Source organism: Elephas maximus, chromosome 13 (genome assembly GCF_024166365.1).
Source record: "Elephas maximus indicus isolate mEleMax1 chromosome 13, mEleMax1 primary haplotype, whole genome shotgun sequence".
In the NCBI taxonomy this organism is placed as follows: Eukaryota; Metazoa; Chordata; class Mammalia; order Proboscidea; family Elephantidae; genus Elephas; species Elephas maximus.
In genome coordinates, this window is record NC_064831.1 from 91,941,979 (window position 1) to 91,956,259 (window position 14,281).

General features: G+C 41.5%; 1 protein-coding gene across 1 annotated transcript in view; it reads right to left on the minus strand.

Moving 5' to 3' along the window:
- The window catches only part of ADAMTS17 (ADAM metallopeptidase with thrombospondin type 1 motif 17), a 473,699-nt gene that overhangs the window by 437,589 nt on the left and 21,829 nt on the right, over positions 1 to 14,281 (minus strand). The window lies entirely within an intron of this gene.

Consider the following 14,281-nt stretch of genomic DNA (forward strand, 5'->3'; position numbering starts at 1 on the left):
CCCTGGAGCCCTGAGGCAGCACCTCAGTCGTGTGCTCTCTGCCAGCCCTGGCCTGTGCCTCCAGAGAGCCAACAAGTCCCCATCCACCCCCAGGACTGGCCCGGCTGCCAGGAGCGCCCCAAGCCACCTGGACAGCTCCCGCTAGCAAGCACTTTAAATAATAAACTCTGCATTCCTTGTCCGTCTGCAGCTCCAGGCGGATTTTCCTACTTCAGCTGGAGGCCTGCTCTCAGTGAGTTACTGAGCACTTGGGGCGGGTGTGTGTTGCATAAGAGTCCAGGGGAGAACTGGACGAAAAGACTTGCTCCTCAGCCAATTCCTCTGTTTGGTGGAACTGCATGTGGGAAAAAAGACTTCAGACACACACAAAATATCATTACGGCAGTTTCTTTTTTGTTCCAGTGTTTGATTTATAAATTTTCTTTCTCAATCAAGGAATGGGGATATTCACGAAGAGGCCCAGTATGTTTGCCCTGTAGTAATATTTCTGCATGCCCACAGAGAATGTGGCCAACAGATCCATTGAACAGGGGGGGAAAAAAATTATTGAGTATTCTGATCACAGAGCGTCGATCTGTGGAAACAAGGAAGTATATTTATGGTTTGTGGTCTGCAGAAGAACAATTGCCCAAAGATGTCCAGGTCCTAATCCCTGGAACCTATGAATATGTTATCTTATACTGCAAGAGGGGTTTTGCAAATGCTATTAAGAATCCGGAGACTGGGGGATGATCCTGGATGACCCAGATGGCCCAACTTGATTGCGTGTCCTTTTAAGAGGAAGGCAGAGGGAGACATGACTACAGAAGTCAACTGTAGAGGGAGAGAGACTCAACCAGGCACTGCTGGCTTTGAAGATGGAGGAAGGGGCCACAAGCCAAGGAATGCAGACAGCTTCTAGAAGCTGGAAAAGGCAAGGAAACGGATTCTCCCTTTGAGCCTCCAGAAAGGAACGTGGCCTGCTGACACCTTGGTTTTAGCCCAGTGAAACTGATTTCAGACTTCTGACCTCCAGAAGTGTCAGGTAATAAATTCATGCTGCTTTAAGCCACTAGATTTGTGGTAATTTGTTGCAGCTGCTATAACACACTAACACATGGTCTCGCTTGCTGGCCAGTGAGAGGGCACCTGGGACACAACTAAGACGGCAAACAGCAGACAAAGAGAGCCACAAAGCTCAGAGTACAGACAGAGCACCTTGGGACACCAGAAAACTAAATGCAGCAGTCTAACTGTAGCCATCAAGAGCAAAATGGATTTTCAACATCAGTAAAAAGATAGAAAGGTCATTCCAGACAGTTCCACAAACCAAAGGGTACCTTTAATATACCAAAGGCCCTATGACTTAGTAATGTGCAATCTAGTTTAAACCACATTAAGTAATACATTACTTATCTACTTAACACATTAAGCAAGGGGGAACCTCTATGCACATAAACATGAAAGCCTCGATACAATTGGCTCGGAAAATGCAATTTACCAAAACTGACCCATTAGTATCACAAAGCTTAAACAAGCCATTTTTTATAGAAAAAACAGAAAAAGTTATGAAGAGACTATATCCACAAAAAGCTCCGGGCTAAGATGGTCCCACAGGGGATCCTACCAAGCCTTCACAGACCTGCCAGCCTCCGAGACTCGTAAAGTGCTCTGCTCTCCAACATGGAAATCAGAAAAAGCTTCTATACACAGTACCTAAACTGATGATGATACCACGTATAAAAAAGGAAATTACGGAGCAACGTCACACGTGAGTATCGATGCACAAAGCCTAAACAATAAATATTAGCAAACACAATGTAGTATCACTTCAAGGAAATACACAACTAAGTGACATTTACTCCAGGAACTCAAGGTTAGAATAATATTAGGAAATCCGTACACATAATATACCATGTTAATATAACTAAAGGGAAAAATCATATGAATGCCTCCACAAAGCTGATAAAATCTTTGAAAAAATTCAATGTTTACTTCTGATTCTAAAAAACACACTCACACTGGCCAAATCTGAGAAAATCTGAGCATCAAAGTAAATAAATACAAGAACAAGCATCCATGGAGTAAAAAAAGAATCTGTGAGCCCACACTGATATCAATCAATGGGGGAGAAGGTGGAGCCCTTTTTGCAGTACATCACCGTGGAAAATGTGGAGGCAATGATGGAGTTAGAAAAACACCATTCTGAAATCATCATAGGAATAATTGAGTCAGCCAAGAATCATCAACAGATGCTAAAATCAGTGAGTGAAAGTTTGATGAAAACAGAGAATTTACATAGCCTCAAAGTATCCCCACAAATTATTTATTAGTGACATATGGAAAGATAATAACTTTACAGTAGATTAACCTAGAAACACAATGTTAACTGAGGAGGGAAATTTAATATCCCAGTAACGAGGCGAACTGACATTGCGTGCCTCCTGATAAGATGCACTGTGAAGGATACACAGCACCTCTGTGTTGCTCCTGCCCAAATGCATCACCTAAATCCAGTCATGAAGAAACATCAAACAAACTCAAATTTGGAGGCATTCTACAAAGTAAATACTCAGTACTCTTCAAAAATGTGAAGACCAGAAAACATAAAGGAACTGACCCAGACTGGAGGAGACTACTGAGATGTGACAACTAAATGCAATGGATGATCCTAGACTGGGTTCTGGACCAGGAGAAAAACACCATAAACGACATCACTGGGACTACTGGCAAAATTATGTATGAACTGTGGACTATATAATAGAAATTGTATCAACATTACATATCTCAAGTTTGATAAATGTAATAAGATTAGAAAGAGAAAAGTTCTTGGGAAAAAATAAACAAAAGTGTAATTAAAGGAATGCAGTGTCTGTAAATTACTCTCAAGGGGTTCAGGAAAAAAGTGTGCGTGGAGAGAGGGAGAAGGGTGGAGGAAGTTGGGAAGGAGGGAGGAGAGGGAATAAGTGAATAGAGGAAAATGTTAACAATTTTGGGTAATGGGAGTATGAGTTCTTTGCAACTATCTCAAATTAAGAGCTAACAAAAAGAATGGAAGAATGCAAATAAAGGAGAAAAGAATAAAAGAAAAATGTTATTTTTGAGCCTGTATGACCAGGAAAAATTGAGTAAGAACATTGGGTATCGGGTTGGTGGTGGAGGACCATCAGACAAGGCTTGATTCGGAAACACCAAGTTACAGAACGAGCTGCCCTCAGGCCACTGCGGATGTGAAGCCCGAGCACAGGGGAGAGGCAGGGCTTCAGACAGAGACTGGAAGACACCATGAGAGGGGTGGCTCGGGGTGGGCGGGGAACCGGGCAGGATGCCAAGGCCGCGAGAAAACGAAGGAGCAGTAGGAGACCACAGCTGCCCCGTAAAAGGCGTTCACGTTTGCAGGCAGGCAGGAAGGGAAGCTAGGCCCTCCCAAGAGGAAGCATTTCCTAAACAGGGCACGGAAAGAGTCACAGGAGTAAGAAGTAGCTGCTGTCAAATGCCACAAGTGCCAGAAAAATACCAGTACCAGTGGCTGTCAAGGTGACCCGAACTCATGGTGACCTCACATACGTCAGAGTAGAATTGTGCTCCACAGGGTTTTCAGTGGCTGATTTTTTTGGAAGTGGATCACCAGGCCTTTCTTCCAAGGCACCTATGGGTGGACTCAAACCTCCAACCATTCAACTAGCAGCCGAGTGCATTAAGTATTTTCACCACCCAAGGACTTGCCAGGAGAATAAGGCTGAGAAATACCCACCAGTTCTATTCAGTAATATGAACCTGGGTCAAATGTTAACACTTGAGTCCCCCTGAGCCCATCTAGTCTCCAAGGTAAAAGGGAAGCAAAGAATTATAAAAGGAGGACAGGCACACTGTACTGGAGACAAGACAGGTCAAGGCAGGATGGAAAGCAAACTTCACAAGTGAGGAGCTACTACAGAACATCACCATCTCGTGTTTGAGCATATTTGGTGCTCTACTGATCTGGAGCGAAAGGAGGAAACCAAAGCCTCAAAGAAGAAACCACGAGATTAACAGCCCACATGAACAATGGCCTCATCTATCCTGAAACCAGAAGAACTAGATGGTGCCCGGCTACCACTACCAAAGGTTCTGACCAGGGACACACTAGATGGTCCCAGATAGAATGGGAGAATAACGTAGAACAAAACACAAATTCTTAAAAAAGGCCAGACGTACTAGACCAGTAAAGACAAGAGGAATTCCTGAGACTATCACCCTGAGATACCCTTTAAACCTGGAAGTGAAACTACTCCTGGAGGTCACCTTTCAGTTAAATAACAGATCAGCTCATAAAAATAAACACCTGTGAGTACTATGCTCTTAAAACAAACAAACAAAAATACCAATAGTCAACATTTACCATGCAGCAAAGATGAGAAGGTGGGGCTGGGGGTGGGTTGCGGGAAGCTAGACTAATAGAAATGGAGCAGCTACAATGGAAATAATGAGAATGTTGACATGCTGTGAAATATGAAACCAATGTCACTGAACAAAATGCACAGAAACTGTTAAATGAGAACCCAATTTGCTGTGTAAACTTTCACCAAAAACACAAAATATCATTTTTTTTAATGTTAAAAAGAAAACACATTACCATATTATTTTGGAATAAATTAAGTCCCCCTAAAATGTATGTTGGAAACCCTGGCAGCGTAGTGGTTAAATGCTACGGCTGCTAACCAAAGGGTCAGCAGTTCGAATCCGCCAGATGCTCCTTGGAAGCTCTATGGGGCAGTTCTACTCTGTCCTATAGGGTTGCTAAGAATCAGAATCGACTCAAGGGCACTGGGTTTGGTTTTGTTCGAAAAGGTATGTTGAAGTCCTCACCCCTGCATTGGTGAATGTGACCCTATTTGGAAACAGGGTTTTTCTTATGTTATGTTAATGAGGTGATGTCAGAGTGGGGTGGGCCCTAAACCCTTCAGAGTGGTGTCTTAAAAGGGAAAACGGAAAAGGAGAGACACACTCAGGGGGAAGAGACTATGTAAGGGGCCTTCTAAAAGCCAAGAGATGCCAAAGAACACCCAGGGCTAAGGACAAGGAAGGACTCTCCCCTAGAACTGACGCCCTGATTCACACTTCTAGCCTCCTGAACTATGTATGAGACAATAAATTTCTGTTCTTTAAAACCACCACTTCGTGGTATTTTGTTACAGCAGCCCCAGAAGACTAGCACACACACTCCGAAAGCTTAAAAATACGGGCTGTTGCGAGCTTCCAACAAGTCGACCCCTGACTCATGCAAACCCCATGCACAACAGGATTGGACCATTGTGGTCCATAGGGTTCTCACCGGCTGATTTTCAGAAGTAATCACCAGGCCTTTCTTTCTAGTCCATCTAAGTCCGGAAGCCCCACCGAAACCTGTTCAGCATCACGGCAACACACAAGCCTCCACTGACAGACAGGTGGGGCTGTGCCTAAGGTGCATTTGCCAGGAACCCAAGCCAGGTCTTCCACGTGGAAGTCAAGAATTCTATAGAATATAGTTTATATTTACACAAAGTTCCACTCAAACGCCGCCCCCAGGCCTGGCTTATCCATTTCTGCATTTCTCACCAGGGATCAGCTCAGAATGCAGAGCCTCCAAGAGGAAGGCACAAGAGCACGGCTGGACACACAGGGCATCAAGGAGCTTCTTTCCAGAACGGCCCTCCCAGCCTCGGGCAGGGAGGTGAAGTCCAAGTCTGCAATGCTCTGTCCACAGCTTTGGAAATCTCAGAGCCAGCTTGCTGAATAACTAAATTTTTAAAAGGAACAATGGAAGGAAGGAGGAAGGAGGGAAAGGAAAGAGAAGGAAGACAGGAATATGGCATAGATCAACTGCTTGTTCATGCAGGAAGAATGTTTTTTAACTGAACATAAAGGTTTCCTAGAAGCTTTCTTAATTAACATTTTCAGATGGTTAAGGACCCTAACGCTGCATCCAGGAGGAACCTCCTGTTGGCTGGCCATCACCCAGGATGCCGTCACCCCTTCCCGTGCCTCCCTGCAGCACCCACAAACACGCCCTGACTCCCGCCCCCACTGGGTGGGCAGCCCATGCTGACTGGGCCCACTTCCAGCACAGGACCCTGCCATTGCTTTTTTTTTTTTTTTGCGGGCTCTCACACCTACGAGCCTGCTTGCACACACAAGAGCTGGCCAGAGTTTACTCCAGCTCCTCCAGGTCGGCCAACATCTCTGGGAGCCATCCCGCACACACCTCAGTGATCCAGCCCCTGTTGCTCGCAGCAACGACCGCAACGCCACTCGCCTTCCACTGGATTTCCCCTTCCCTATCTCTCTCCTGCTTCCTGGGATACTCTTCCCCCCAGATAACCACTCGCACCATTATCTCATATCAGGCTCTGCTTTGGGGAGCCAAAAGTCAGACACTTCCATAGACAGAGGGCACCTTATTGTTCAATAAGTACTTTTGACTTCATGATCCACAGAGGATGACACATGTAATAATAAACCAAAACCAGCTGTCGTCAAGTTGATCCCAACTCATGGTGACCCCACATGTGTCAGAGCAGAACTGTACCCCACACGGTTTTCAGTGGCTGATTTTTTGGAAGTAGACAGCCAGGCCTTTCTTCTGAGGTGCCTCAGGGTGAATTCAAACTCCTAACCTTTCAGTTAGCAGCTGAGCGCATTAACCATTTCCATCATCCAGGACTTCCAGGTATAATATGTTGTACTTAATAAAAAACATATTCACAGTAGCTCATACAACTCCCAGCAACTTGGTGAAGTAAAAATACTTTTTGAAAAAAGTATGACCCTTCTTTTACAGACTAGGTGATGTAGGAATAAGAGAAACTGGCCGACTTGTCTCCACACCTCTGCAGGCTGGCTAGCAGAGCCAGGGTCGCCCCGTGGCAGGGAATGCAGGGTGTCTCCACAGCCAAGCGGCACAGGCAGGTGTCACTCAGTGCCCATGTGACAGTATCTTACAGCCTCCACATCCACTGAGTCACACGGCCTCAGGGAATAATAATAACCCAAACCCACTGCCGTCAAATTGATTCCAACTCATAATGACCCTACAGAACAGAGTAGAACTGCCGCATAGAGTTTCCAAAGCAGTTGGTGGATTCAAACTGCCAATCTTTTGGGTAGGAGCTGAGCTCTTAACTGCTGTGCCACCAGGGCTTCTAGAGTGATACGAGGTTTTAATTGTAGTCTTTCCAGACAATGATTAATCAAGCACCTTACACCCATGCAAAGACCCCAAGAGCAAATGCAAAAGGTTTCCTCAGTCATTTGTCTTTAAAAGAAATAAAAATGTGATCACATGGCTCATATAAATTGGGCAGCAGGATCAGAGATTCTCTTCAAAGCTTGTGAAAGCTGAGCTTGGAAGACAGCAGCAAATGAAGATATGACTGTTACTGAGCACTACAAGACAAACGGTCCCCGTGGGCTTTTCTGGGAAGACTACGAATCCAAACAGCTCTTATGAGGATCTCAACAGTGCCTCCATCAGCACTGGGCAGCCGTGAGTGTTAAGTACAGTCCCTGAGCCTCGTGGGGGCAGGAAATCTGTCTGGTCTCCCAGTCTGGACACTTGTTTGGCCAACTGCTAACATCAGCACCAAATAGATCCCTCCAGATCCGGATAAGCCAGCAGGCACACATCAGAAATGCCACCAGGCCACACTCTTACAGGGCTCCCAAGTAATGTTTCACCAGAATAACGACCATCACTTCCTAGGGCACAAGTGAGCAAACTCAAATTTCAAAGAACTGTTAAATCAATGAGTATTTCCTTTGGACAATACTGACAAAACAGACTATTCTTATGCTCGAGGTCACAAAAGAAAGTGTTATGGATTGAATTGTGTCCCCCCAAAATATATGTTGGAATCCTAACCTCTATACCTATGGATATAATCCTATTAGAGGATACTGAAGTTGTCAAGGATGTCATTTTACTTCAATCCACAACCAATGCCCACGGAAGCAGCAGTCAAGAAATCAAATCACACATTGAATTGGGCAAATCTACTGCAAAAGACCTTTTTCAAGCATTAGAAAGCAAATATGTCACTCTGAGGACCAAGGTGCACCTGACCCAAGCCATGGTATTTTCAATTGCCTCATATGCACCTGAAAGTTGGACAGTGAATAAGGAAGATCAAAGAAAAAATGATGGATTTGAATTACAGTGTTGGCAAAGAATACTGAATATACCATGGACTGTCGGAAGAACAAACAAATCTGTCTTGGAAGAAGTACAGCCAGAATGCTCCTTAGAGGCAAAGTTGACAAAACTTCATCTCACGTACTTAGGACATGTTATCAGGAGGGACCAGTCCCTGTAGAAGGAAATCATGCTTAATAAAGTGGAGAGTCAGCAAATGAGAGGAAAACCCTCGACTAGATGGACTGACACAGTGGCTACAACAATGGGCTCAAACACTGCAACGATCGTGAGGGTGGCACAGGACTGGGCAGTGTTTCATTCTGTACATAGGTTTGCCATGAGTCGGAACCAACTTGATGGCAGCTAACAATGACAACAGGCTTCAATAACGTGCATTTCACCAGTGACCAGAAAACTATAAGGACAGAGGGTAGCCCTGAAAGTGCTGCACTTAAAAGACCTCAGGGACATTCACACAGTATGCAGAGGAAAGCCTTCGTCAGTGACTGAGATGTGGGCTTAGAGTCAGATGTCATTTGACTTCCAAATGATGAGATTATACGGCATTTCTTACACTCCTGAGTCTGAGGAGGTAAGATATTCATACCGATGAGTAAAATATTCATGAATACATTCATAACTATAGTCAGACAACTAAAAGACCTTGAAATAGCATACAAAATATAACTTCCCCAAAGTGTTTTAATATTTTAGGCAAATGTAAATAAGAAAATGGAAATCTGCAAGTTCTAGAGATAAAAAGAAATTTCACACCTGAAGCAGGAAGTGAGTGATTTGCAGCCTCAGAAATCCAGCAGATATTAGACCCAAATAAATAAATGGAATGTTCCTCAGAAGCAAGGATGGCAAGAATTCAGCTCACTTACTCTGGGCACATTATCGGGAAACACCAATCACTAGAAAAAGACATCATGTTTGGTAAAGTCGAGGGTCAGCGAAAATGAGGGAAACCCTCCATGAGATAGACTGACACAACAGCTGCAAGAATGAGCTCAAACATACCAACAATCATGAAGATGGCACAGGACCAGGCAATGTTTCATTCTGTCATACGTAAGGTCACCATGAGTCACAGCTGACTCAACAGCAACTAACAATGACGACAACATCGGCCTAAAGGGTGAGGGACCAGTGTTAAACTGCCAGATGGAGATAGGAAATCTAGCCAGGACCTCGAGGGGCTGGGAAAAGACCATCCACTGGCACAGGCAAGTGGCAGAAAAGTATGACCTCCGAATGCCAGTGTTGTTAGTAGAGTCTCCAATTCAAAGCTTCCAGCCTGTGCTACACAAAGACACACACATGACTCCTATGGTACAGATATCCTAAGAAAAAGCATTGAAGTAGAAATCATACTCGGACTGTGAACAAGCTTTGGGACCTCTGACAGAAGCACATATGAAACTACTCAGTAAAGATTTTTCCATAGCCCAAAGCATAGGAGACTCTCAGGGCGAGGCAGATGCAGGAGACACAGCAGCTTAAACTGAGCATACAATACAAAATTACAATCCACACAAAAAAATGGTCCAGTATCAGGAAGAGCAAGAAGACACAACAAAAAGATGAGCACCCCCAGAAATTCAGATGATAGAATAATTTGAGAAAGACTTAAAATAATTAAGTTAAAAATAATCAAGGAGTTAAAAAAAAAAAAAAGTAACATTATAATGGAAGAACAGAATGCTATTAAAAAAAAAGGACAAATAGTTGGAAAAAATCAAATATAACTCCTGTAAGTAAAAAAATATAGCCACTAAAATTAAAAACTCAGTGGATGGATTAAATGGCAGATTAGACCCAATTTAAGAGAAATCTAGTGAACTGGAAGGTAGATGACAGAAATACATCCAGAATGCAGAATACAGACGAAGAGACCAAAAGCATAGAAAGAGACTATGAACCATGAAGTTAAGAATAGGAAGGTCCACACACATAGACTAGGAATTCCAGAAGGGGAATAATGAGATAATGCAGTAGAGGCACGTTTCAAAGAGATAGAGGTTGAGCCTTTTCCAGAAGTGACAAAAGCTATGAATCTGCATATTTGAAAATCACAATGAGTCCCAAGAGGGATAAACATGGGAAACCCATCACAGATATGCTATAGAACACTAAGACAATAACATTTTTCAACCTTCAGAGAGAAAAGCCACATTATCTACACAGGATCTAAAATTAGGAGACATTTTTGTAGCAAAAAAATAGAAGTCAGAAGACTGTGGAATAATTTTCCAAGTGTTAAAAAAAGATAACAGCCAATCTAGAATTCTATATTAAACTATTGTTAAAGAGTAAGGGTGAAATAAACACAATTTTGGAAAAGAAAAGGTAATTTAACTACTCACAAATCCTCACTGAAAAATATTAAGAATAAGGACATGAAACCCAGAGAAGTGGTTTATAAGAAACAATAATGAGCAAATAAACTGGTAAATATAGGAGCAAATCTAAATAACTCTAACTGTAAAATTTATGATGATGATGATTGGGAGGGGATAAAAACAAAATACAATTAAATTAATATACAAAAGTAACTTGGAAAATCAAAGTGAAAGTATTTGAAGGCTTTCGTGTTACTTGGGAAAATAAAAGATAACCTCATTACCTTTAGACTTCCTTAAGACAAACATGTTTTTAAAAATGTAAAGCTTAAAACAATTACAAAAAAAATTTTTTTTCATAGATCATAGAACTTCCAAACCAGCAGAAGAGAGAAAGGGAAAATAAGGGAAAGTGATGAAAACAAAGGGAAAAAGGAAAGAAAAAGAAATAAGAAAAAGCACGGTATTATAAGTAGAAAACAAAATACAAAATGTTAGAAATAAACTCAATTCTATCAGAAATATCACAAATATAAAAACACTAACCTTGCCAATTAAAAGACAGATATTCCCAAACTGAACATTTTTTTCTAAATTCAGGCATATTTTACTTTTAGGAAACACACATAAAATATCATGACAGAGAAGGACTAAAAAAAAAAAAAGCTGTGGAAAAAGAAACATCAGGCAAACATAACCAAAATAAAACTTGAATTGGCAATACTAAATAAAAACAGCTATAAGGCCAAAAGCATTACCAGGGATAAAAATGGCCCATTACATAATGCTAAAAGGTATAGTTCACCAGGAATATAGCTGCTAGACCACTATATACCAAACAATACTGCCTCACAACATATAACACAAAAATTAAACAATTAAAAGGTAAAACTCTGAAAACTACAATAAATTGTAAGATTTTAATATGGCTCTAACTAAAACAAATCAAGCAGGCCAAAAATAACAAGGATATGAATAATTTCAACATCACAACAACTTGAGCTAATAGACATATATAGAACACTGTTCATAATAATTAAAGAATACACATCCTTTTCATGTACACATAAAATACTTATTAAAACTAAAATGCTCATGTCCTAGACCACAATGCAAATCTCAACAATTATCAAAGAATCAATACCCTACAGGATGCAGTATGACCAAGACACCTCTAATGAACCTGAACCTCCCGTGGATAACTATAAACGTGAACAAAACACAAAAAATCCAATGGCTTGAAAGCACTGGAAAGTGATCAAAAGCAAACAGATTTAGGGGGCAGTCAACACTTGGAAAAAGAGGACAGTACAGGGGCTTTTTGCCTGAGGCAGGCCTAAAAAAGCTTGCCATCAAGTCGATTCAACTCATGGGGACCCTAAGTGTTACACAGTAGAATTGTAGAAGCAGATCACCAGAATATTCTTCTGCAGCACCATGGGGTGGGTTCAAACTCCTAACCTTTAGGTTAAAAGTCAAGCACAAACCTTTTGTGCCATCCAAGGACCTTGAAGGCAGGCTTAGGTAGTGTTATATAGTGTGGCTAATACTCTAATAGCAAGTTTGAAGAACCAGAGGACAGAGTTCAAGGCAACAAAGGCACTGGAAACCAAAAGAGAGAATCAGAGAAGAAGAGCCTCAAATTCTATATATAAGTTGTACCCAAATCTCTGGCTGATCCCTGCTTGGGAAAGACTCTAGCTAAGGATAAAAGAGCTCAACTGAGACTTGAGCTGCCACTCAAGAGACAAAGTTTGTAGTTTGAGTCCAACAAAATTAACTGCCAGCTAAAATACTCTTCAGAGAAATATGCTAGAATCCAGAGTATCCACACTACAATCACAATATCCAGGACACAATCCAAAATTACTTGGCATACTAAGAACTAAGAAAATATGACCCATTATCAAGAGGAAAAGCAATCAATGGAGACCAAACCCCAAGACGGCCCAGACATTAAGAATAGCAGACAAAAATTTTAAGGTAACTATTATCACTATGCTCAAGGACTTAAAGGAAAATATGCTCACAATGAATGAAAAGAAAAGAAATCTCAGTAGAGAAATAGAGCTATAAAAAAGAGTCAAATGGAAACATTATATGGGCCATATCTCTCATCACTATGCACAGAAATATAATTATTAAAGATGGCAGAAACTTACATGATAAAAAAATTATAAAAATTCAATTATTTATAGGTATGGTAGTAATAATAATAGATAGCAATATAAAGCCAAAACCTGTTGCCATCGAGTCGATTCTGACTCAGCAACCCTATAGGACAGAGTAGAACTGCCCCATAGGGTTTCCAAGGAGCAGATTGTGGATTCGAACTGCCGACCTTTTGTTTAGCAGCCAAACACTTAACCACCGCACCACCGAAACCCGAAAAACCAAACCTGTTGCCATCAAGTCAATTCTGACTAATAACAAGCCCACAGGACAGAATAGAACTGCCCCATAGGGTTTCCAAGGAGTGGCTCGTGGATTTGAACTTCCTATCTTTTGGTTAGCCGCCGAGCTCTTCACCACTGCGCCACCAGGGCTCCACTGTACCACCAACCCAAAAAACCAAACCCAGTGCCGTCGAGTTGATTCCAACTCATACCGACCCTATAGGACAGAGTAGAATTGCCCCACAAAGTTTCCAAGGAGTGCCTGGTGGATTCAAACTGCCAATCCTTTGGTTAGCAGCTGTAGCACTTAGCCACTACGCCACCAGGGTTTCCACTGTACCACCAGCACTACTTAATTTGTGCCAAACACTGTTGTAAATACTTTAAATATACATTAACTTATTTAATTGTTTTTTTAAGTCTATAAAGTATATACAATTATCACGATTTTACAAATAAAGAAATTGAGGCACAAAGGGGTTAAAAATTTACCTAACCTCACTCAGCTAGTAAGTGGTAGATCCAGGAATTCAAACTCAGTAAACCTATCTCTAAATTCTTAACTTTACTACTGCATGTAAATGGTTTCATACTATGCAACCTGCATTTATCGCTCATAATAATATATTCCAGGTTTTCCAGGCTTATTTACTACTGCCTCTCCAGAAAAAAAGTTAGAGTGGACATCAGAAAATTTTTAGAACTGAATACTACTGGAAATATTACATATCAAAAGTTGTATGTGGCTTAAGCTGTGCTTACAGGGAAATATGTAGCCTTAAATCCATAAATTAAAAATGAATAAAGATGAAAAGTTAATGAACTCAAGAAGTTAGAAAAGTAATGGAATACATCTAGAGAACGTAGAAAAAAAGGAATAATAAAGATCCAGTGACATTAAAGACGAAAGCAAAAACAAAAAGCAGTAGGGAATAAAACCAAAGCTAGTTCTTTAAAAAGATAAATTAGGAAAAAAAAAAAAGACAAACCTCTACAATTAAAATCAGTGAACTAGAGTTCCATGTATGAACACGGATAAACCACGAAAGCGTTACTGTGAGGGATCAGTGCAAGCTGCACAGTAGGAAATTCTTCATGTACATTCTTCATGTACAAATTCTTCATGTACTGTGAGGGATCAGTGCAAGCTGCACAGTAGGAAATTCTTCATGTACATGTGTGCTACAAAAAACCCGTTGCTGCAGAGTTGACTCCTACTCATAGGGACCCCATGAGACAGAGGAGAACTGCCCCACAGGTTTCCAAGGGGCAGCTGTTGGATTCAAACTGCCCACCTCTTGGTTAGCAGCCGTTCCACTTAACCAGTATGCCACCAGGGCTCCTCGTTTATCACTATATATATATATGTATATATCTCTCAAATGTTAGGTAACTATAAAAACCTG